The sequence below is a fragment of the Lygodium microphyllum genome, chromosome 2, assembly GCF_053477565.2.
Source record: "Lygodium microphyllum isolate KBCC chromosome 2, Lygodium_microphyllum_v1.1.10, whole genome shotgun sequence".
NCBI classification, from domain to species: domain Eukaryota; kingdom Viridiplantae; phylum Streptophyta; class Polypodiopsida; order Schizaeales; family Lygodiaceae; genus Lygodium; species Lygodium microphyllum.
Window position 1 is genome coordinate 57,112,460 of NC_141136.1, and position 22,809 is coordinate 57,135,268.

At 43.2% G+C, this 22,809-nt stretch overlaps 1 protein-coding gene across 5 annotated transcripts in view; it reads left to right on the forward strand.

Annotated features, from left to right (window-relative positions):
- Positions 1 to 15,661: 15,661 nt before the first annotated feature.
- LOC148039767 (thiamine biosynthetic bifunctional enzyme BTH1, chloroplastic-like) overlaps positions 15,662 to 22,809 on the forward strand; it is a 154,646-nt gene continuing 147,498 nt past the window's right edge. Inside the window, exon 1 of one of the 5 annotated variants that reach the window (XM_087693869.1) lies at positions 15,662 to 16,219. The gene's annotated coding sequence lies outside the window, so the exon portion shown is untranslated. Of the gene's footprint in view, positions 16,220 to 16,338; positions 16,433 to 22,809 lie in introns of those variants that run through there. The other 4 variants (XM_087693827.1, XM_087693834.1, XM_087693859.1 and 1 more) reach the window with 4 other exon arrangements.

The following is a 22,809-nucleotide window of genomic DNA, read 5'->3' on the forward strand; positions in this document are numbered from 1 at the left end:
GACACTTGGATGGCCTTTTGCAACACTCAACACTTCGAGTGGAATGACCCAACTTTCATGCCATACCCTTGAAGGGTGCGAGTGGATTTTGACTCCAGTGTCCACGGTCACTATGACTTCCCAATAATTTATAATCCTCATTATACTACATATGAAGATGCCCTCGTTTTCAAATCAGAAAATCTATATGATACCCTAATCCACTTCATCAAACAAATTCTCTTCATGCCCTGAACCCCACTTTTGTTACCACTTGTAGTTACCTTAAATTGCTTAGGATACTCCTTAGGCAAGACCCCACTCTGCAAGCAGGAGTGCGGCCTTCTAGTCCTTCATTTTGATCCTAATGCTATAGATAGTTGCATGATGGCTCGACTAATGATACAAGCCGCTCTACTACCCTTGTTTTGTGTAGCTATTTTAGAGGACATGAATGATAGCTACTTCATCCGTTGCAATCATCCATTTCTCTCCACACCACCACCCTTCAGATTCGCCTAGACCTCAAGGGGTATCTCCAAAGCTGTCAATTCCTTAACAAATCTATTAAGCCTCCTTCTCTACCTCACTTTGATGATAAAGACTAGCTTCTATCATAACTATGTAACTCAATACAAAAACAAAAGGAAATGGAAAGAGATATCACAAAGACACCGCGAGCTGCACGTCGATCATAATCACTGCACCTAGGGGTTCTCAATTTAAGCGTGTCCGGTGGCCTCGGTTGGGTGGCCTCAGTCGATCGGCAGCCTTGTATCTAACCTCCTAGCCCCTTTTTGACCCCCCACTACCACGCTTAGGGTATGTCAAGGGTAGGATATACCTAGGAAAGTAACACTCACCTGTGGTTAGACTTGTCACCCTAAGTTGCCCACAATGCACCCTCCTTGTGCACACACTGGGTCCTCAAGTGGGGGACAATACCTAGGTTCAACCCAACTCCCAGTTCCACTAGCACAAGCACAATGCACCACACAGCAAAGCAGACAACCCCAGGTAGTGCACCTTCTTTTCTTTTCGGGTACAAACAAAGGCCCCAACCACCAGCTTCGGAGGCCCCATCATCCATACAAGATGCTCACGGCCTCCACCACCTTAATCAAGTGATCCGTTCTTCCCAAGCCCAATTTCCCTGGGACCCCATCAACATCGACTCACATGTCTGCACTTTATCATCAAGCCTTCGCCAACTCAAAAATGCAAGTGTCCTAGAACCAACACCCACTTAAGAACGGGATCATCTTATGTGACGATATCACCATGCAGGTAAAATAGAATAGATACAGATTGAGGAAGCCCCAGTCAAAAAGTGAATGAAGAAGCTCATTTGGGAACAGTATAGGAGAAGGCAACCATGGAGGACCAAAAGATGGATCCATCTAAAACCATCTTCAATTTCAAAAAATGGATCCGCCCATCAGCCTCTATCCATGCAGGGATCCATCCAACATGATATTCAATTTCAAAGGACAAATCCCCTCAACACTAGTAGCAAAGAAGGACCCACCCCAACTTCATCTTCAATTTCAAGGGCTGGTCCACCCAGCACCAACCCTCACAAGGGCTTGTATACCAACTCAAAAAAGCCACCCGGCTACACCCATCTCTCCTACCAACCACTCCATATCAGTGCCATGGGACTAACACTAAACTAGAAGGCGAGTAATGTTAACTCCAACTTGAGATAGAAAAAGCAAGTCAAAGAACAACAAAAGGCACAAGGACGGCCTCTAAAATTAAGCTGAAGGCAAAAGTGCACTTTTAAGTGAAAAGCACCTCAAAATTTTTAAAAGAGCGCCAGGCTCTCTCCCATGCCAATTGTAAAAGGGTAGACGAGCATAAACTAAAGAAATAGGCCAAGTAGAAGAGAATGGGAAAAAGGGCCTTGCCACAATGGTCGGTCATGTAAAAAAGGGGATGGGTACCCATGGGATTTTAGGGCATGTATATAAAGTTCAAAAAGTGAATGAGAGCTCATTCTTTGGTGTGTGGCAACAAGAGACTCTTTTTCCTCTCTTCTCCTTTTTGCTTTTGCTTGCTTGTGTGTGCTTGAGGGAGGGAGTGTGAGAGTGTGAGGGAGTGAGTGTGTGAGGGTGCAGGATTAAGGAGGTGAAGCTCTCCACTATCTCCTCTCTTCTTCTTCTCTTCTCTTCTCTTCCCTTGCCTCACACGCGACTATGGAGGATGGAGCTTAGAGGTGGAGGCTTGAGGATGCTTGAGCTTGCATCAAGAATCGTGGAGTTATTGGTGTGCTTGAGGGAGGAGGCAACTTGTTCGGACATCGAGGTAAGCTCACGACACTCGTAGAGAGAGATAGCGCACCAGCTATGTGAGATGTAGCCATTAGTGCCTGGTTGAAACGCTTGAACAATAATCAGTCTCCATGGGTCTTGGCAGTTGAGCGTGAGCTGGCCTCTACACCATCTTTTCTATCTCTAACAAAGCATTAGCCTTGAAGCTTGTAATTTTGGGAAACTTTACAACTAGTATATATGGGATCATGAAAAGATAATGTCAATCGTAAATCCTTAGCCTTGGAGCTTGTAGTTTTGGGAAACCTTGCAAGTAGTATGTATTAGATCATGATAAATTAATGTCAATTATGAAGCCATAGCCGTGAAGCTTGTAATTTTGGGAATTAAGGCTTCCTCCTCAAGGTATGCAATGGGAACTACTTTGGTTCTATCATAATCCCAAAGATTCTTGGCCACAATGAGGTTTTAAATTAGAGATTCTTGGCCAGAAGGAGAAAACTCCAAAGTTATTTGTACCATCCAAATTGTTCTCACTACCAAGGATGCCGATAACATCATTATTGAGTGTGAATCATTTCTATATAGCTAAAGAATGGTTGTCAATATCTCAATTTCTATGTTCAATTTGATCAAAACAACAAGTCAATATTGTAGCACTATTAATCGTATGCCTTTGAAGGCATGAGAGCAAAAAAGACCCACATTATTCTACCTCAATCTTTGAGAAATTGTAGAAATTTAGAATTACTTATAGTCAATTATCAATATCAATGATAAATCTTGAAATTCTGCACAAATCAGAGTCAATTTTCACCAAAGCCCCAAATTTCTTATGTAAATGTTGATGAAATTGCATAATGTCAATGATGCTTGCAAAGAACCTTCAATTGGGTAAAAGCTCCAATTTCTTGAGTCCTCGAGATGCATATGGAGATGCCAAATATGTTGGAGATGTGTTTGGACAATCCAAGATTAGAAAGTGACATGTAAACCTTGAGCGACATTTGAATAGGTTGGTAGTGCTATTGAGAAACCATGTGGCATGCTTTAGAAGTAGGCTGGTAGATGGCACAAGCAAATGGTGTAGGTAGAGGAGGGTGATAGACAACATAGGTAGGTGGTGTAGGTGGAGTAGGGGGTACATGCAACCAAGTGACACAAGAGGGCACCTTGGCAATGGTTAGCAACTAGCAACAAAGTCATAGGATTGGTGGCATAGCCAAGGACAAATTGATGGAAAATTTGGCCATGTGTAAGATCCTTAACAAGATCTAGTCTCCATCCACTCCTTGTTTGTTGAAAGTAGGTAAAAACTACTAGTTGCTTTTCTTGCTCACTTTGGTGCTTCTCTTGCCTAGGCACCCCTAGCAAGTTAGATCTTATTAGGGACTTACAAGGTCGAAGGAGGATTTTCGAGTGAGGATTATCTCAAGGTACTAATGTGGACACTGAATTGTGCTGACCCTTATGCAAAAGAGTGGGCAAGGGACTTTTAGGAAACATTGTTGATGGTGCCTTTTTTTGAGGTTTGGATGACCCAATAAGAGGGGAGGAGAGGGATGTATATAGGGTGAGATAAAGGCTCTTCAAGCTCTCCTTTCACTTCTCAAACATCAACAATATAATGAATTGCATTGAAACGTTATTACTTGCACATAGTAATCTTGATGATAATGATGCATTTGCATATAATAAGAAAAATGATTTTATAACATTAAAGTTGTAACATATTGCATCATGATTCTCGTGAATCCTTGTAAATGGGTTTTTCCTAATTGAAAGTCACTTTATACAAAACCCAAAATTATAAATGCAACATGCATTAGAGATTTAGAGATTTCTAAATTTTTGTATTCATAAAGTTTCTCCATGTATCTCCCTTTTTCAATAAGAAAAATTGACCCACACAACACAAACACAATGGGCCTTTTGGCAAGTTCAAAACATTAAAATGAATGATGCGACTAACAAGAAGACAAAACAAAGCCTCTATTATTAAAAGCATTTGATGTGAATCCTTACATGTGAGAACAATCATTAGTATTCTATTAATATCCAATAAATTAATAATTAAAATTCAAGAAAAAATACAAAACAGGGATCTAAAGGCATCAAAGGCATGTTGTGACCATGTCTATCTTTACGTAGAACCAACAAAAGAAAATAGAGTATAAAGAGGAAAAGTATGCAAGATCATCATTATTCTTGCCTCCTTTCACATTTTCAAATGCTCTTTTTTTCTTTATTAAGGAAGAATTTGACACTTCCATTGACAAGTGGCACTATCCTATGCAAGCTCACATGACAAAAGTCGAGGCTAAAGTGGCTGTAGGTATGTTGAAGAGATTGGCTAGGAGAGAGGATGCCATGGAATTGGATTATCAGGCTACTACTATTAAGCAACACGAGTTGGATATGGTGGAGGTGGAGCTTCAGCTCCACTAAAATCTACGAGAGTTCTCAGAGAGAAGGTTTAAGGCCATGGTAAAGAAGGGAGCCAAGGTCCTCAAAGCTTCTATTAGCTTCTCCTTACAAAAGATCAAGAATAAATATGTAGAGTTCATTGCATGTGGGATCTACTTCTATTTCACATGGAAAATATTTGGAGAAGATGAATTCACTCGGTGGTTTATGCACACCTATCATGGAAGAGCAATGCTCAGCCAATACAAGTTTGTGGGCAAAGGCCCTCTATTTTGCAATGGTGAGTATGCAATAGGAAAGGGATTGGATTGTTGCATTGGCCGTGGGATTTCAGGGCAACTCTATATATGCTCTTCCATGGTCCTTGCACTTTAATTGAGGACTCTTTGCAATAGGAATGTCCAGTTTGGGTCACTTACCCATGTCTTCTAGATCAACTAAAGGAGGAGATTGGTGGAGCATTGTTTGAGGTGCCGTATATCCCAAAATCTAATAATGGGGTTATTAGAGTAGAGAAGAAGGCATGCATATTATGGAGCAGGCATAAGGAAAAACCAAATTACTTGGAGTTTTTGTTCCTCAAGGGTTGAAGGTGTGTGTTGAGGTCAAGTTTAGCCACATTCTTGATGCATGCTACATTTGCCATTAGAATGGGTATTATGCAAGAGATTACAAGTAGAAGGGAGGCAAGGAGGAGTCGTCTTTGGAACCAGAGAGATCACATTAGGTCCGAGCAAGCACGTAAGGGTTGTCCTTTAGCATAGAAGAGCCTATATTAGGACTTGAAGTGGAACTGAAGCATAAAGAGGCTCAAGTTTGCAAACCTAAGCAACCCCAAATGAAGGAGCAATAAAAAGACAAAGGAAAAAACTCAAATGGAGAGGCAATGGAGACCCAACCACGACCAATTGGGGATCAGAAAGGTAAGAACGGGAAGAAGAGTAATAATATTTCTCTAAAAAAGCTTGCTAGGTCCCATTGGTTGATAAAAATGTCCATGCATGCTAGCTGAGAAGAATGATGAGTTCCAATAATTCTACTTCGATTCATATTATGAGCAGCAATATTAAGATTAACCTAATTTCATGGAATGTTAGAGGCCTTTGTTCTAACAGGAGGAAAGTGGCATGCAAATGAATAATCAAGAGGAGGAAGCTAGATATGCTAGCATTACAATAGATCAAGTTACATGTAGGCAAAGGGGACAACTTGAAGATGGAGGGGTATTCCACATTTCTAATAGCAGAGGAGAGAGGGAGAGGAAGCACACTACTATGGGTTAGGGAAAAACTAAAGCCCTCTATACTTTGGATAGAAGGGGAGGGTGCAGCTATTGGAATCCAAGTAGATGTTGCATATGCAATTCTACGGTTATTCTCCAATTATGGCCCGAATGTATCAACCAAAAGAGCCAATCTTTGGGAGAATTTGAGAGGGAAGCTAAATTAGGAAAACACAATCCTTATGGGCAATTGGAACATGATGCATGTTGATGTTAATAGATCACACATGAATGTTTTGATGATTACTAGGAGAGTTTGGCCAAACTATGTCACCAACACGATTTGATAGACATTGCCTGCATGTGCAAAAAAGATATGGCCAAGGCCTTTACATGGCATAATCAGCATAAGGATAGTATTTGGCGAGTAGCTTGATTGGATTGCATCTATGCCAATCAGGGAGGATGGTGGATATTATCGAAGCCCAAAATTAGAGTCAAGATCGTGGACTTAGACCATAGTCCTATCCAAGCAATCATTAAGGTAAATGTAGCCCAAGGGTTTAAAGAAGGGTAGCCTCAATGATAACTTTGTCCTAATAAATATGGATCTCGATAGATCCTATGATAACAATGCATTGGTGAGGTAAGGGGTGAATGGCTATATGTCCCACCCATTTGAGCTAAAGAGGTCAATGAGAAAAGGGCACCCATTGGCCCCATTGCTATTTGCCATAGCTATAGATCCTTGCTCTGCTAGACTAAAAGCACTACAATACAGGGTGGAAAGAGGAAACAACAAAGGACTACCATTGCCCAATGGTAAGTCGATGGTGGCACAACTCTTTGCAAATGATAATTTGAACATTGTGTAAGCAAAAGAAGGTAATGTATCCAATTTATTATAGGCATATGATCAATATTCCCAAGTTTCAGGAGCAATCATAATCAAATCCAAAATAGAGATCTTTGAAAGGAAAGTGGAACCCAGAAGGAAGAAGCTTGGCGGTGAGAGCTATGGGGCAGATAGAGAGTAAGAGCCAAGAGAGAGAGAGACTCAAAAGTGGGAACTCCAGCAACCACAATTTGTGGCTGGGCCTTCCTTTATTCAAACTGTCACTAAAAGAATAAATAATAAGTGACTGTGACGGGTGCTCGCCACCTGCAGTGTGCAGTGGCGAGTACTATCAGTGTAGTAATACACGGGCGGCTAGGCGAAGGTGCCTTTATCCCCAACAACCTCCCACTTAAAGGCGAATCTATCCCAGTGGGAGAGAAAAAAGAAAAGACAGTGCAACATGTACACATGTACAACATGATGAGGAAAAAAGACATCATCTCATCCAATGCCCATCAATCTCCTGAGGAAGGCAAAGCGCTCAGTAGCGAGGCTCTTCGTGAGCAAGTTTGTAGGATTTTGCTTAGTCAAAATCTTGAGAAGGTCAACAGACTCGTCCTCAACAACCTCACGAAGGAAGTGATACCTCACCTCAATATGTTTCGTCTTCACATGGAAGACCGAATTCCTGGCCACCTGAATGACACTCATAGAATTTGAATGCATTGTAGGTATATCATCTGTCATACCAAGGTCATCAATCAAATGGCCTAACCAGATAGCCTCCTTGCAAGCCTCTGTGGCTGCAATATACTCAACCTCTGTAGTAGAAAGGGCCGTACACTTCTGCACCCTGGACATCCAAGAGATAGCCCCTCCAGCATAAGTGAACACATAGCCAGAAGTGGACTTTCGACTATCTGCATGTCCTGCATAATTAGAGCCAGTGTACCCCACGACTCCTGTATCCTGGCTGCCATAACAAAGACACATATCTGTTGTGCCCTTCAGGTATCTCATGATACCCTTCACGGCATCCCAATGTTTCTTGCCAGGTGTAGCCTTATAACGTGCCACAACCCCAATTGCAAAAGCTGTATCTGGACGGGTGGCTATCATGGCATACATAAGACTGCCACGATTGATGCATAGGGAATCTCGGCCATCTCGGCCCTCTATTCATCTATTTGTGGACAATCGGCATGTGAAACCTTCACATGAGAAAGTAATGGACAGCCAATAGACTTAACATCCTGTATGCGGAAGCGCTCAAGGACTTTATGAATGTACTCCCTCTGTGCCAGATAGAGTAGTCCCTGAGATCTATCGCACGTAATGCGTATACCAAGTATATGAGAGGCCTATCCCAGATCTTTCATCTCAAAGCTCTTCTTGAGCTGAGCCTTAAGAGCATCTAGCTCCTCATGAGCTGTCCCTGCTAAAAGCATGTCATGCACACAGAGTACCAAAATCAGTAAAGAACCGTCACGGGCTTTCTTCTGTACAAGCACGGATCCATAGCACTGTGGATGTAGCCTTATGATTGCATGAATGCATCAAACTTATGATACCATTCCCTAGGTACCTGCTTCAAGACATATAGACTCTTCTTTAGCTTGCACACTAGATGTTTCCTACCCGAATCTGCAAAGCCCTTAGGCTACTCCATGTAAATCTCATCATACAAGTCCCCATGTAAAAAAGCAATCTTGACGTCCATCTGGTACAAGTGGGGTACAAGTCCAGATCAAGCTATGCAACCAAGGCTAAGACTAAGCGTAGGGTGGTCATCTTGACCATAGCAGAAAAGACTTCATCAAAGTCAACACCATGCTCCTACTTAAAACCCTTAGCAACCAATCGAGCCTTGTATACCAGCTTGGGGTGTCTAGGGGTACTTTCAGCTTGTACACCCACTTGCATGGCAAAGCCTTCTTACCCTAAGGTAAGGAAACCAAATCCCAAGTTTGATTCTTATGCAATGAGTCAAGTGTAGACTGCATAGCCCTCTCCTAAGAGTGACAATCACCCCTGTGCATAGCCTCATCATAAGTGAGAGACTCTCCTGCATCTGTAACCAGTACATAATCCATAGAGGGTGCAAAACGGTTAGGAGGCCGTCTATCTCGAGTAGAACGTCCCAACCCAGGCTCTGTTGCTTAACCGACATCCTTTCTAACATCAGCATGTCTAACATCTGGGCCATGAGCATCAGGTCATGTTACACGCTATCTAGCTAGCCGTGGAGTGAGCTAAACAGGAGCAGGTGGCTCCTCCTGAAAGATAACTATGCATACCTCAACCACATTCTCAGACTGCATATGCATTTTGTCCTCATGAAAGATGACATCATGGCTGTGGATCACTTTCCACGCCTACTGATCCCATAGACGGTAACCCATCTCTCCTGCATCTCCATAGTCAATGAACATGCATTCGACACTTTTAGGATCCAGCTTATTGCGTTTGTCCTTGCGCACATGACAAAATGCCTCACATCCAAAGACAGGCAAATGATCATAAGAGTGGAGCTTGCCTACCTATACCACCTCTGCAACCTGAAAGTCAATGCCACTGCTAGGAGACCTATTAATGAGATGCACTGCAGTAGTAACTGCCTTAGCCCGAAAGTGCTGTGTTGAGCCAGCCTAGCTAAGCATGCTTCAGACCTTTTCCTAAATGGTCCTATTCATGCGTTCAGCCATACCATTTTGGGGAGGGGTGTAAGGGGCGGTCAATTGACGCTTAATACCCCGCTCATCACAAAACTGCTCAAAAGCACGTGATATATACTCACCCCCATTATCTGACCTTAGGCATTTTAGCCTTTTCCCAGACTGGTTCTCTGCCAATGCAAACCAACGTTGAAATGTGTCTAAGACATTAAATTTTCTCTTTATGGGATAAGCCCAAACCTTATGTGAGTAATCATCTATGAAAGTAACAAGGTACTTTGCCCCACCGAGTGACTAACAGGGCATGGGCCCACATACATTTGAGTGTACAAGAGCCAAGGGCTCACCCATGCATTTTTTACCAGACTTTTTTTGCGTATTTCTAATCTTCTTGCCATACAAACAATGATCATAAGAATCAAAATGCGAAGAGTCAAAAGGCAAAAGATACTGCAAAGCACATAGCATTTTTATTCCTTTAAGAGACATATGCCCCAAACGAGCATGCAAAAGGGATACGTGGGAAATAGAACCCACACACAAAACATGATACAATGTAGCTCCGGATACAAGTAAGGAATAGAGGCTGCCAGACTTGGCACCTCTTGTAAGCACAATCCTACCACGAGTAATCTTCCATGTAGAGTCTCCAAAATACACAAAATACCTTGCATCATCAAGCTGTCCAGCTGACATAAGGCTGCGAGTCAATGCAGGTACATGGCGTACATCATGCAAGACAAAAGGACTACCAAAAGGAAACTACAGCCGAACATCTCCAATGTCCACAATGTCAAGAGACCTGCCATCACCAAGGCGCACAGAACTAGACATAGTACGATAGGTATGAAACCAATCTCTACAAGGTGTCACATGAAAGGACGCACTCAAATCCAAGAGCCAGTAATGCGCATACATAGAATGTATCTCAAAAGACTGTAAGGCATCGCATAAAGGAGCTGCAAGTATGTAATCATCATCTAAATCAGTGGCATGCATGACATTAACCTCTTCTATCTTCACACTAGACTTTGCAGGTACAATACTGCGCTCATAAGGCTTTTTCTGCACTTTTTTTTCCCTTTTCCTTGCGCTTATCATCGCGCATTTTATGGCACTATGGCCTAATATATCCTACTTTCCCACAATAATGACAGGTAAGATCAAACTTCTGTCCACGGGACTTACTGCGACCACGTGACTTGGACCTGGACTTCTGAGAGTCCCTGCCCTTATGATCATTATCATGCATGCCTTGTCTTCCGCCTCTAATGATCAATGCATGTGAAGAGCGGGAAGCATCATTGTTTCTCCTATTGATTTTTTTAGTCAGTAAAGCGCTCTCAACATCTTTGATTTTCAGCCCATCAAGCTTGTTTGTGCATATGACAATACGGAAGACATCCCATGATTCAAGCAAGGTGCCAAGCAGAAACAATGGGTGCAAGTTGCCTTTGAACTCAATACCTTGTGACAACAGACTCTTCATGATAACATGAAACTGACTAAAATGAGATGAAAGGAAGGTCCCCTCCTTCATGCAAAGGTCCATTAATTGAAATGAGATGAAAGGAAGGTCCCCTCCTTCATGCGAAGGTCCATTAACTGCTTCAACCAATACATCTGTGACGCAGGACTTTGCTGCGCATAGAGCTCTTGAATCTTCTCCCATAAATCCCATGCACTCTGATTTTCATCTTCAACAACATTATGATGGACCTCTTCTGAGAGTGACAAAATAATGGTAGACTTGCATAGCTCATCAACTTCCATCCAAACATCATCATCCATATCCTCAGATCTGACACCCTTGAAATGTAAGGGTTTAATCTGCAACTTCTGCACCAAAACCTACCATATTTGGGACTTCCAATACCCATAGTTGGTACCATCCAACTTGGCAATGTTAAAGAGAGCTGTGTCTTTCAGATGACCAGTCATACTGTCCCAAATCAATGCGAAAAAGCAAAATTGCAGGTTCCTGTAATTAGCAGAATATGCATAAAACCACTACTAAAACTGGCCGAAAGAGTGGATTTCACCAAGAGAAGCACTTGTCCACCAAATATGATTAAGATAACATCAAATAGTAAGCATTACCCTTATAGGAGTGCTCAAAATCTGCAGATTTTAGCTTGCTGTAATAAATAACAGCAGTATGTAAAACTATTCCAAAATAAAGCAATCATTGAGACATAGGTCACTGCAACTGCCAAGAAGCAAGATATATCCAACAGTGAGTGTCCAGGGGCAAGAAGGTACCAAGAACTATCAAACCAATAACCTGTCATGTAAGAGACATCTCATAGGTCTAGAAGTCATGCATGTAATGGGTCTCGGGGTAAGAGAAGAGACTAAGCACAAGCACAACTGATAGAGCAAAAAGCTCAATGCATAACCATCCAATATGCATACAAAACTAACAAACCTGTGTGACAGAGATAGGTGATGGCCCCAATAAGCATATCAAACCAGCCCACTACAGACTAACTGCAAACATAAAGCTCTCAAGAGAGCAAATACATGTAACTGTCCCACAAGCTCAAGCTCAAGTGTAGATAAGACTCTGTGTACATCCAAATATACCTAGAGGCTCCCACTGGAAGTAAAGTCTGATGCGAAGAGAGCAAGTGATGCTTTAATAAATCGAATACATAGCATCAGACATGCCAAATCCCAATAGGGTACATCCATAGCATAAATCCCAAGCTATCTCAGACCCATAAAGCATAAGCCGCCTGAAAGTATGCAAAAAGCATGTAACTGACAACCAAATGTAATGCCCAATAGATCCAAAATGCTCAAATACATCTGAAGACAAAGCTCCAAGTAACTGTCAAGCATGGGCAAACCAAGTGGCATCCATATTTGACCAAAGCATAAATGCAAGAAGCCTAAATGTCAAGCAATGACAAGAGGCATAAACCGGTCCAAAGCATGCCAACTGAAGCCAAATGCCACTGATGATGACCAAGGCAGAGCATATTCCAAGCTCAAAAGCATTTTGGAACCAAGAAGAAGCATTTGACAACCTCCAAATACATCGGTATGATCATTCAAACCTCCTGTAAGCACCCTGTATCCATGAACCAATGCATATACCAAGTAAATTAGCTTCAGCCCAGTGTATTACAGCAAGCAATTTACTGTTAAATGAAACTCAAAACAGTGCTCAAATTTGCTCCAAATCAGTCCCAAAGCATAGATATAGCATCCTATAACATTCGGGCATCAATAGGTATCAAACGGGCAAAGCCAAGAAGCATCAAACAGTAAATGACAAGTGCTACCCTGTTTTGATAGTCTTGGGATTGTGTATACAGCAAGGGTTGAAGGGGGAAGCACTCGAATTGATCACCGGGAACCAAGCACTAATGTTGAGGAGTCCAACAATGCTTGGGAAGGTTGCCAAGAGTGCCGGGAAGCTGAGGAAGAGCAGGGAAATGCCAAGAGCAGGTCAGCCCAGTCCCTTAAAATGAGTCAAAATTTGCGCTAGTTGTTCTTGGGGACTTGGGGGTCTTCAATAGTCCTTGGGGGCACTTGGCAATGTCGAGGGGGCTCCAATGCAGCCCGGGAAGAAGCCGATGAAGGTCCGAAAGCTCGGGGAGGAGGCGAGAGACCAAAACATACCTGCAAATGAAGGTGCCATGGCTGCCATTGAAGCTCAAGTTGAAGCTCTTCAAATCCAGGGGCTGAAGAGAATACCGAGCAAGCTCCAATGCCTTTGCTTTGATACCAGTCAAAAGGGAAGTGGAACCCAGGAGGAAGAAGCTTGGAGGTGAGAGCTATGGTGGATGGAGAGTAAGAGCTAAGGGAGAGAGAGACTTAAAAGTGGAAACTCCAACAACCACAATGTGTGGCAGGGCCTTCCTTTATTCAAACTGTCACTAAAAGAATAAAGAATAAGTGACTGTGATGGGCGCCCGCCACCTGCAATGTGGAGTGGCGGGTACTGTAAGTGTAGTAATACACGGGCGGCTAGGCGGAGGCGCCTTTACCCCCAACAATCTTGTTCTTGGGGCTTGATGAGTAATCGAGTTGGTTGTAGAGGATAAGATACAAACTAGTAAAGGTGGGGGAGGTCTTAAGGTATCTTAGGGTGCCAAAAGGACTACTAGTTTCAAGGAATAGTAAGATGGATTGGTTGCTCTCACCAAGATGGAGCAAAAGGTCAAGAAGCTCACTAACACTCCACTCATTATGGTAGGGGAGCTCATAGTAGAAGATAAGATATTGATGCTGATACCCATGTTTGTTTCAACTATTACCCCTTTCTCCAAGAATCAATGCAATAGATTAGACAAGTTTCCGAGTTCTTTCCTATGAACATTGGGGGAGCATGAGAGGTGGCATACAGTAGATTGGGACACATTGACAGATCACAAGCAAATGGAGGACTAGGGCTAGTGAAGGTCTTTGAGAGGGCTAAAAGTCTAGCATTCAAAATGCTACTTAGAATAGAAGAAGAGGAACCATGGGCTATAATCACTAGTGCAGTGATAAGTACATCCAAGGTAGGAGGAGGAAAATGGGAGGATAAGCACTTGGTTGCTTAGACCTCCCAAGTAAGCCTAAAGGCCATGAAATCATCAAGAGGCTACTACATGCATGGAAGAGGGTCATTAGAAGATTGAGTTGGGGAGAAGAGAACCCAAGAGCAAGAGATTGCACATTGTTGTAGTGTGTGTCAATATTTCCACATGCATACAATGATAGTAAGCTACCAATCAATATAGATGTGAAGCTGGCTATAAAGCTAGCAAACAAAAGCATTATAAGGTTGATTGATATATGGCATGAAGTTGAGGTAGAGCTGCTAGACATGGACTCTCTTAGAGCCAAGTTTAATCTAGAGAATGGAGAGGTAGCATGACTGCAAGAATTAATACAAAGAAAGTCATGCTCATGGCCACCCTCGAAGAAAATTGGGTCCACGAAGGTGATGAGATCCCTTTGTAATCATAAGGGGAAATCAACATGCAAAATGCGATGTAGGAGAGACTTCCAAAGGAGGAGAAGGGAGACCTTAGAGAAGACACACACAAAGTGTAAGAGCGGATTCCCCCACCTCTCAATGGGAGTATGGAAGAGGAGGTTGAGCAAGACGTGGAAAGCCACACCAAGTCGCCACAATTGAACCTGATGCTTTGGAGGATGACAGCCCTAAAGGTCCCTGAGTGGGAAAGATATTGAAAGTCAATATGAATTGTGCCTTGTGTGCAACATAGAAAGAAACCGTGAAGCATCTATTCTGGAATTGCAAGGATACCACGATAATATGGAAGAAATTAAAAGAGTGGTTCAAGAAAGCTAGAGTTGATGAGAACATAAAGATGAAGATTGCCCATTAGCTTACTACAATTATAGTGAAGCAAATTGTGCCCATCTATGCAACACATTAGCCATTCATAGACTCTATACATGATCACTTTGAGTATTTTCTAACATATCTAGAGAATAATCACGAAATGTGGGCTAGGTGTGGAGCACCTAGATATGTGGGCTAGGTGTGAAGCACCTAGTATCTTCTATATATCTTACTAAGAGGAATGAACCAACAATAAGCATTGAACCTCCAAATTTCTCCCAAGCCTATGTGATTAGAAAATTCCACGAGACAACTTAACTTTATTATTGGAAATTCCACTCTTAACTCCCCTTGAGCTTCCCCCAATTAGACTTCGACAGTGTTCTTAAAGAACCGAGGTTTAATGTAAAGTGAATTATGAAAATTTCAAAAAATCCTTTAAAATTTAAAGAAGAAAGTTTATAACCTTGAGCTTTTAAAAAAATTTAGTTAAAAAAATGACAAACATATATAATTTGATTCAAAACTCTTTTCAAAATTTCAAGTTAGAGGTTTTTGTATATGCTATACCAAAAAAGTTTTTTAGTGAACACTCGACTCGGAGCCCTCAAAGTTGAAAGTCTTAGCACCCTTCAATGAGGTTTTTGCTATTCTTAGAAAGCTATGTACGATTATTGACATCTCGCCTTTACCTTAGAATCGATCCAAGAGTCGACAGGCACTCTCTCGCCTTCTTAGAAAGCTACTAGGTGCTCCGTGCCTAGACTCGCATGGGGCGGGTGCGATTTTCGCAGCGACGGCGGGTGTTGGACGCGTGACACCTGCCCTGCGTTTCTTTGTGGGGAGGTTGGGGGCGGCCAACCTCCCCTTAAGTAATAGTAAAGATGTACCACTATTGAAATCTCGCCTTTACCTCGGAATCAATCCTCTAAAGAGTCATCAGGATTCAGCACTCTCTCAATTATTCTCTTTTTTAAATTTTAATTCTAACTAGGTGCCGACTGTGCTGCACCAGTGCGCTCTCTCTCTCATCACCCCAGTCGCGCGCACACTCTCTCTCACGCTATAACAGCACCTCTCTCTCTCTCTCTCTCTCTCTCTCGTAGGCAGCTTTCTCTCTCGAGTTCCTCTCACAACGCGCAGGAAAGCGTTGCAGCTCAAGCCCTCAGACCTCCTCATGCATCGACAACGAGTCAGCCCTTATCTATCATTCTGGCCTACTCTCATTGACATGCAGACTGGAACCCGACTCCCGAGCAATGAATGGTCTTCGAAACCGTGGGTCGTGATTGATTGAGGAGAACGAGAAGGAGAATATGCTGGCTGTATAGATGTGTGTTGGTCACCAGAGAAGGCTTCGTGATACACCAACACCAGAGAAGGCTCCGTGATACTGTTCCTTGGATTCAGGAAGGCGGAGCTCTCAGTTTCCTAAGCGCAGGAAGGAAGCAGGCCTGAGGCTACTCTTCCATTTCCTCTGGACATACGACCAGGCAGGTGACTGATCTCTCTCTCTCTCTCTCTCTCTCTCTCTCTCTCTTTTTCGTAAAAGGTAATTGTATTAATTACGAAAAAAAGGTAATTCCATTTCCTCTGGACATACGACCAGCAGGTGACAGATCTCTCTCTCTCTCTCTCTCTCTCTCTCTCACAGAGGTGCTCAAGGAGATATTTTGAAGCTGCTTATTGTGCCAAATCAATCTTTCTTAGGTAAAAGTGACTAGTTGCTACTCATTAGAATTTTTTCTGACTGTCTTTGAGAAAAGATTTTCAATGCTGCCAATGGGGTCGTGGCGTAGCGAATTGGGTGTATGTTGAGTTTGGGGGTGGGTTGATTTACACGGGTATGGGAGTTCAAACCCTGCGTATCGCATCCCCAATGGCATAGTAAAATATCTATTCGCTTCTAAATAACATTTTAATGCTGCTCAATGCTCACTATGCGATTGGGATCTCTCACGTCCAAATGACAGTTGCTTGTTGGAGTCCAAGATTGTTGGGCTTCAACAACAACCAGTTGTTGGAGCCCAACACTCTTAAGTAATCTTGGATCTTGGTCTATGCCTCAACCTTTCCTTTAATAGAAATCATTGCTATCACTCTTCTTAAAAGAATCATCGCTGCACCTTTCTCCTGCTCCTGATCATTGTTGACTATTGATCACAAGGTTGGCAAGTAAATTACTTTTCATTCTCTATTCTTGTTGGTCGATAGATTTTTTTGTCCTCCAAGGAGATTCATTTAGCTCTTAAATAGAGCACCGAGGCATATGTTTAGATCTGCTCCTATATCAGCACCTATTGTTTTTACTTGATTGCAAGATTCTGGTGAAAACCAAGAAGAAGGAACTGTTTAATCTATTCTTAGTAGTTTAACTCTTGAAGAAGACCATTATCTTTATGTAACTCAAGAAGAGGTGCGTATAGGAAATTATCAGTGAATCATTTTGTGAGTTTTCCTTCTCTATCTTTTCTCATTTTCAACCATAAAAATGAGAAAATCAATTCAATGCATTAACATCCACTTCATGAACACCTTAATTTCAAACCCTATCCATGCCATCCACCTTTTTTGTTGCATCTCTATTCACACTTTTCACCTTTTCTTTTCACACACCACATGTGACATCTCACATCAAATTGGGGGGTTGTTCAAACATGGGCACAGCCTTTAGGACCTCTGTGTTTAGTGTAGATGTACCTATGGGGAAGGCTCAGTCTTTGTCTTACATAATTTTGGGTTTTCTCATTGCATGGGATATCCTCTAGGCTCTCAAGCATTCCAAATTGTGGACTAGTTGGTACCACAGTTTGTCCACATGGCCATCCCTGGTTGTGAAGACCAAAGAAGCAACGATTGTGATTGTAAAGATTGGTGGTATGAATGCTGAGGTATCCTGCTATTCTTTGGGGCTGCTTCATAGCTCTAGGCCAGTCACTCCACCCAATGGCCTAACACTTGGCATGCATAGCTGATAGATCTTTGATGGCCTTCTGTGCTTAAAACTATTCAAGGATGTCTGCAAAGCCTGTCCGCTTGGCAAACAACATCTCATATCATCCCCTAGGTGACTTCTCATAGTGTTGAGGAGACCCTTAGGTTGATGTACATTGACCTTTGTGGGCTAGCATCCATTACCACCATTGTTAACTGCAAAACGGGCAAATAAACACACACCATTTCCTTAGGAGACTTCTCATAGTATCGAGGAGACCCTTAGGTGGATTCATGTTGACCTTTGTGGGCTAATATCCACTACTGCCATTGGTAACCACAAAACATGCAAATAAAAGTGCAAATCTAGTGAAGGCACAAGGCCTCGAGAATTTTTTGGAAATTAATCCCTTCGGGTCACTCACAATATGCATGGAATAATTTTCAATTAATACTCACAATGTACAAGGGCGTGGGACTAGCTTTTCCGTTCTCTTTCAAGAGATCGGTCTGAGTCTATCTAAAGTTGTATGCATAGAGTAGGAGGATCGGTCAAGAGCCAAAAAAGGAGGAAAGGACGTCCAACTTTGAGTGGAAGTCCTAAACTCAAAATCCTATGTATAAAAGCCGAAAACTAAATGAATAGGCTCTTTTTTATGGTGTGCAATCTTGAGAGCTCTCTTCTTTTTCTTCTTGCTTTTACTCTATCATCTTGTGCATCATCTTGCGAGTGAGGGAGAGTGAGAGAGTGAGAGTAAGGGACTTGGGGAGTGAAGCTCTTTTCTTACTCTGTGTTATTCTCTTCTTTTCCTTCTTCTTGTGTGAGAGGCAAAGTGGAGTGCCAAAAGATGACGTACCAGCAAGACAATAGGGTTGGCGGGGAGGAACACGGAGTGAACTCGGCAAACATGGAGAAGAGAAGAGAAGAGAGAAGAAACTCTGATGAATGGAATGATGAAGTTCTGAATCATGGAGTGAATGTGATACAAGGGAACAAGGGTGCCGTAGCACAAGGAAGATGATGACAACTACGAACCACGAACCGCAATGTCCTCCTGAAGGGGTGTGAGGGTAGTGGAGAGGCTAGAGAGAAGAGGTGACGGACTGAATGAATTAGCCGTAAGGAATGAATGAAAGAGTGGCCTATAAATAGGCACAGTCAGTCTAGGATGGCTCCCCTTATTGGGGCTGCAAACCCTAAATGCAAAACGCAGAAATACAAAAACGCAAACTGTAGGTGAATGGTGAAGGGTTTCTCAACACCCCCTCTCAGGCCCAAAAAGGGGGACGAGGAGTGAGATGGAGATGCAATGCTATATGCTGAAGAATGCTCATGCAATAGGTGCCACTTGGACAGTGTCCCTCATGGGGAAATTGTTCACTTGCCCAAGCGCCCTAGTACAAAGATGATGAAAACGTGCAATGTATAGGAGGAATGTTGGACTTTGTGTGGTGTCGAGAACCATAAGGATATGCCCATACTCGATTTTGGGAGGCGGCTCCATGCTAACCAAGTGACCAAGGTAAGAAGAGAAGAGGAGGAAGAAGATGTAGAGGATCCCTAAGATTCAAGATTTCCACCGGAAAGGGAACCTGAAGTAAAGAACAGTAGATAGAGTGAACTAGAGAACTTGAAACTCAACCTCGGGAGAGAAGCCACTAGCTCCATGCATCCATGTTGGAAGGAATACAAAGGCCTCGTCACCAAGTCGGGGCTGAACCTCCGAGGTCCCGATCTCGGTGGTATTTGAAGATCCTGGATATCAGTAGAAGAGATGACTGGTCAAAGATAGCCACCCCAAGAAGGTAGAGGATGGGTGAAGAACTTCATGTGGAGTAGGTTTCCCCTCTGAGGTGGGAGGTGGAGGGGCCTCCGCTGAAGTTGAATAAGTAGATGCCCCCTCTGAGGGCAAAGAAATAACATCCCCCTCTGAATCCCCCTTTGAAGTAGATAGGGAATCCAAAAACTCATGGATCACGGACTCCGAAATGTCTGATGACGAAGGAAATGCCGCCGGGTGTGCAGAAGAAGGTATTTGGGGTGTCGAAGAGCTTCCAGAGGTAGCCTCTCGAACCTGAGTAGTTGAGGGTGGGGAAGGGCGGGGTTCAGAATGAGCAAGAGGTGGGCAACAGTCGCTGTCTCTCAGTGGAGCAGATTGGGTAGCTGAAGAAGAGGAAGGAGTCGAGCAGCCACTGTCTCTCGAAGGAGCAGACTGACGAGGAGACGGTATCAAACAATCATTGTCTCTCGATGGAGCGGACTGCAAATCCATAGGTCATGGAAGCCACTGTACCTGAAAATAAGTGGGAGAAGACTGCCACTGGCATTGCGACGATCTCCAGGAGGTCGTAGCCCCAATCGATCCTCCATGTGCTGGAAAAGACTTAGTGCGCATCAAATGCGTCTTATTGCCTTGAGCATAGTACTCTGATAGCCGATGCAGAACGATCTCTGTGGCCCAGAAAGGAGAGGAGGCACAAGGAGTGCCTGGTGGAAGGTGGATATATTCCGGGGGGGTGGGGAGCAAAGGTGGAAGTCAGCAAGCATCGGTGGTGTCTGGTGATGCCACAGTAGGAGCACCCAGTAGTCTGGTCATCTGATGGTAAAGAAGCCATGGATACCAGTGTGCCTTGTTGAAGAAGGAAGAGGTCAGCCACCATGAACCACGAACCGCAATGTCCGCCTCGAGGGGTGGGAGGGAAGTGGAAGGGCTAGAAGTGAGCTGCCAGTGGGAGGAGGATGCGATCAGCTGAAATCTGCAAAAACGAGATTGTTTTCTGAATGGAGAGTGATCAGCAATAGTCGTTTTGCTGTAAACAGTTGCAAACTGCGGGTGGAAGGCTGGAAACAGGCACTAGACTGTAGATGACAGCAAGGGACAACTGAGACTGCGATGTTCTCCGCGAAAGGGGTGTGGGCAGCAAGCTGAAAACACCTGAAACTTGCAAAAACGAGATTTTGATGTAGCGGAAGAAGAAGAGAAGTGGATGACAAACCCGCCACCGGTCTTTGCCTTCACTGGAGTGGAGAATCTTTGCTACTAGGTGAGCAGATCCAGCTCTGATAGCATATCAAAAGATGATGTACTAGCGAGACAGTAGGGTTGGTGGGGAGGAACACGGAGTGAACTCGGCAAACATGGAGAAGAGAAGAGAAGAGAGAAGAAACTCTGATGAATGGAATGATGAAGTTTTGAATCATGGAGTGAATGTGATACAAGGGAACAAGGGTGTCGTAGCACAAGGAAGATGATGATGACAGCCACGAACCACGAACCACAATGTCCTCTTGAAGGGGTGTGAGGGTAGTGGAGAGGCTGGAGAGAAGAGGTGACGGACTGAATGAATCAGTCGTAAGGAATGAATGAAAAAGTGGCCTATAAATAGGCACAGTCAGTCTAGGATGGCTCCCCTTTTTGGGGCTGCAAACCCTAAACGCAAACCCTAAACACAAAACGCAGAAACGCAAAAACGTAAATTGCAGGTGAAGGGTTTCTCAACATGGAGGAGAGGTTGGATTTTCAAAAATTTCTTCTCTATATTTCCTCTTTAAGATGGAGCACCCACGGATCGGATCGGAAGCAATAGAGTAGAGGAGGTGGACCAAGGAGCGATACTTGAATTGTGAAGCCACTTGTGAGTCTTGCAGTCATGGTGCTTATGCAAAGATATGAAGTTGAGCTCACCACACCTTTGTCGGTTTGCACATTCTTGCTTTCATGGAGATTGAGAGTGGAGTGAGTAGATTAGTGAAAGAGAGAGATATATTAGTTATGTGAGAGGTAGACATAATTGGTGCAATTGAAGCTCTTGAATAGAATAAGAGTTCTATCAAGTGCCACATTGTTTGTGTTGCATTTGCAAATGCACATTTTGGTTCTGATGTTGAGACATGATGGAATCGTCCATTACAGCATACATTCTCTCCACCATATGATGGAATAGAAGCGTGTGATCTATAGTCGAAGCTTTTGAATAAATTAAAATAAGAGTTTTGCCAAGTCTTGCTTTGTCTACATTGCGTTTGCAAAGGTAGCAACACTTTGGTTTTGTTGCCAAGACATGATGGAATTGACCGTTACGGCATACATCCTCTCTCATGCAATAGAATAGAAGTGTGTGATCCAAAATGGAATGGGAGTTTGAACTCCAAAATGGAATAGATGGGCGAATTTCGAAATGTGGCATGGTTTAGTTAGGAAAAAATGGTATGAAAAGAGGTTAATTTGATGGTTTTCTATCTTTCATTGGTTTTCCGGTCGAAGGATGAGTGTAGTGAGAATAGCTAGAAAAGACGAACCTTAGGATAACCTTTATAAAAATGTAAAATGTTCACTCTTTTTGGGTCTTTGCATAACCATCTTATGGAAAGAAGAAAGGGGTTTGCTTATGGTGCAGCAAGGGGATTGGAGAGGAGGAGTAGACCATTGCAGGCTTCCTCATCCCTCTTTGGATGCATCCTCCCACACACTACCTCATGGACTTGGTCTCCCTTTCGGCCTTTAAAGTTGGTCCTCTATCCAACATGTTTGGGGGGGGGGATAGACCCCTTTCCCACCACCTCTTTGAACCCTTGGCTTGGTCCGTTCCTAAGATTGTTATGTTAGAGGTTTGGTCTGTAAGAAAGTACCCTAACACAGAAACATAAAGAGAAACCATACGACAAATCACAAACTGATAAAAGAACACAGTTAGGGTTAGGGTAACTCAGAGACAATGAACATAGTGAATGAATGACGTGATATGACTACTGAATATACGATGCTCATGCAGCAAACACACTATGCAGTGAATGAATACTGTACCTTGAACTCTTGTATCTCAAGGATCAGGGCAGGGGTAATGAGTTGGAGAGTGTCGTACTTTGAATGGATCCCGAATCGCAACAAGGTAGCCTCCAGATGTTGAACACCAGCAAACACAGCAGTGAGAAGCTGGATCAGGTGCAGACAATAGTGAGGAGAGAGAAAGACTAAAAACGCAGGCAGGACAGCTTGTAGGAGAGAGAAAGACTAAAAATGTAGACTGCAGGAGAGAGAAAGACTAAAAACGCAGACTGTAGGATTGTGATGATGTGGCAAGCTGTACGGCAGCAGGTCTGCACAGGAACAGCAGTTGCCTGGTTGGAATCAGCGCCAAATTGCGTGAAGAGG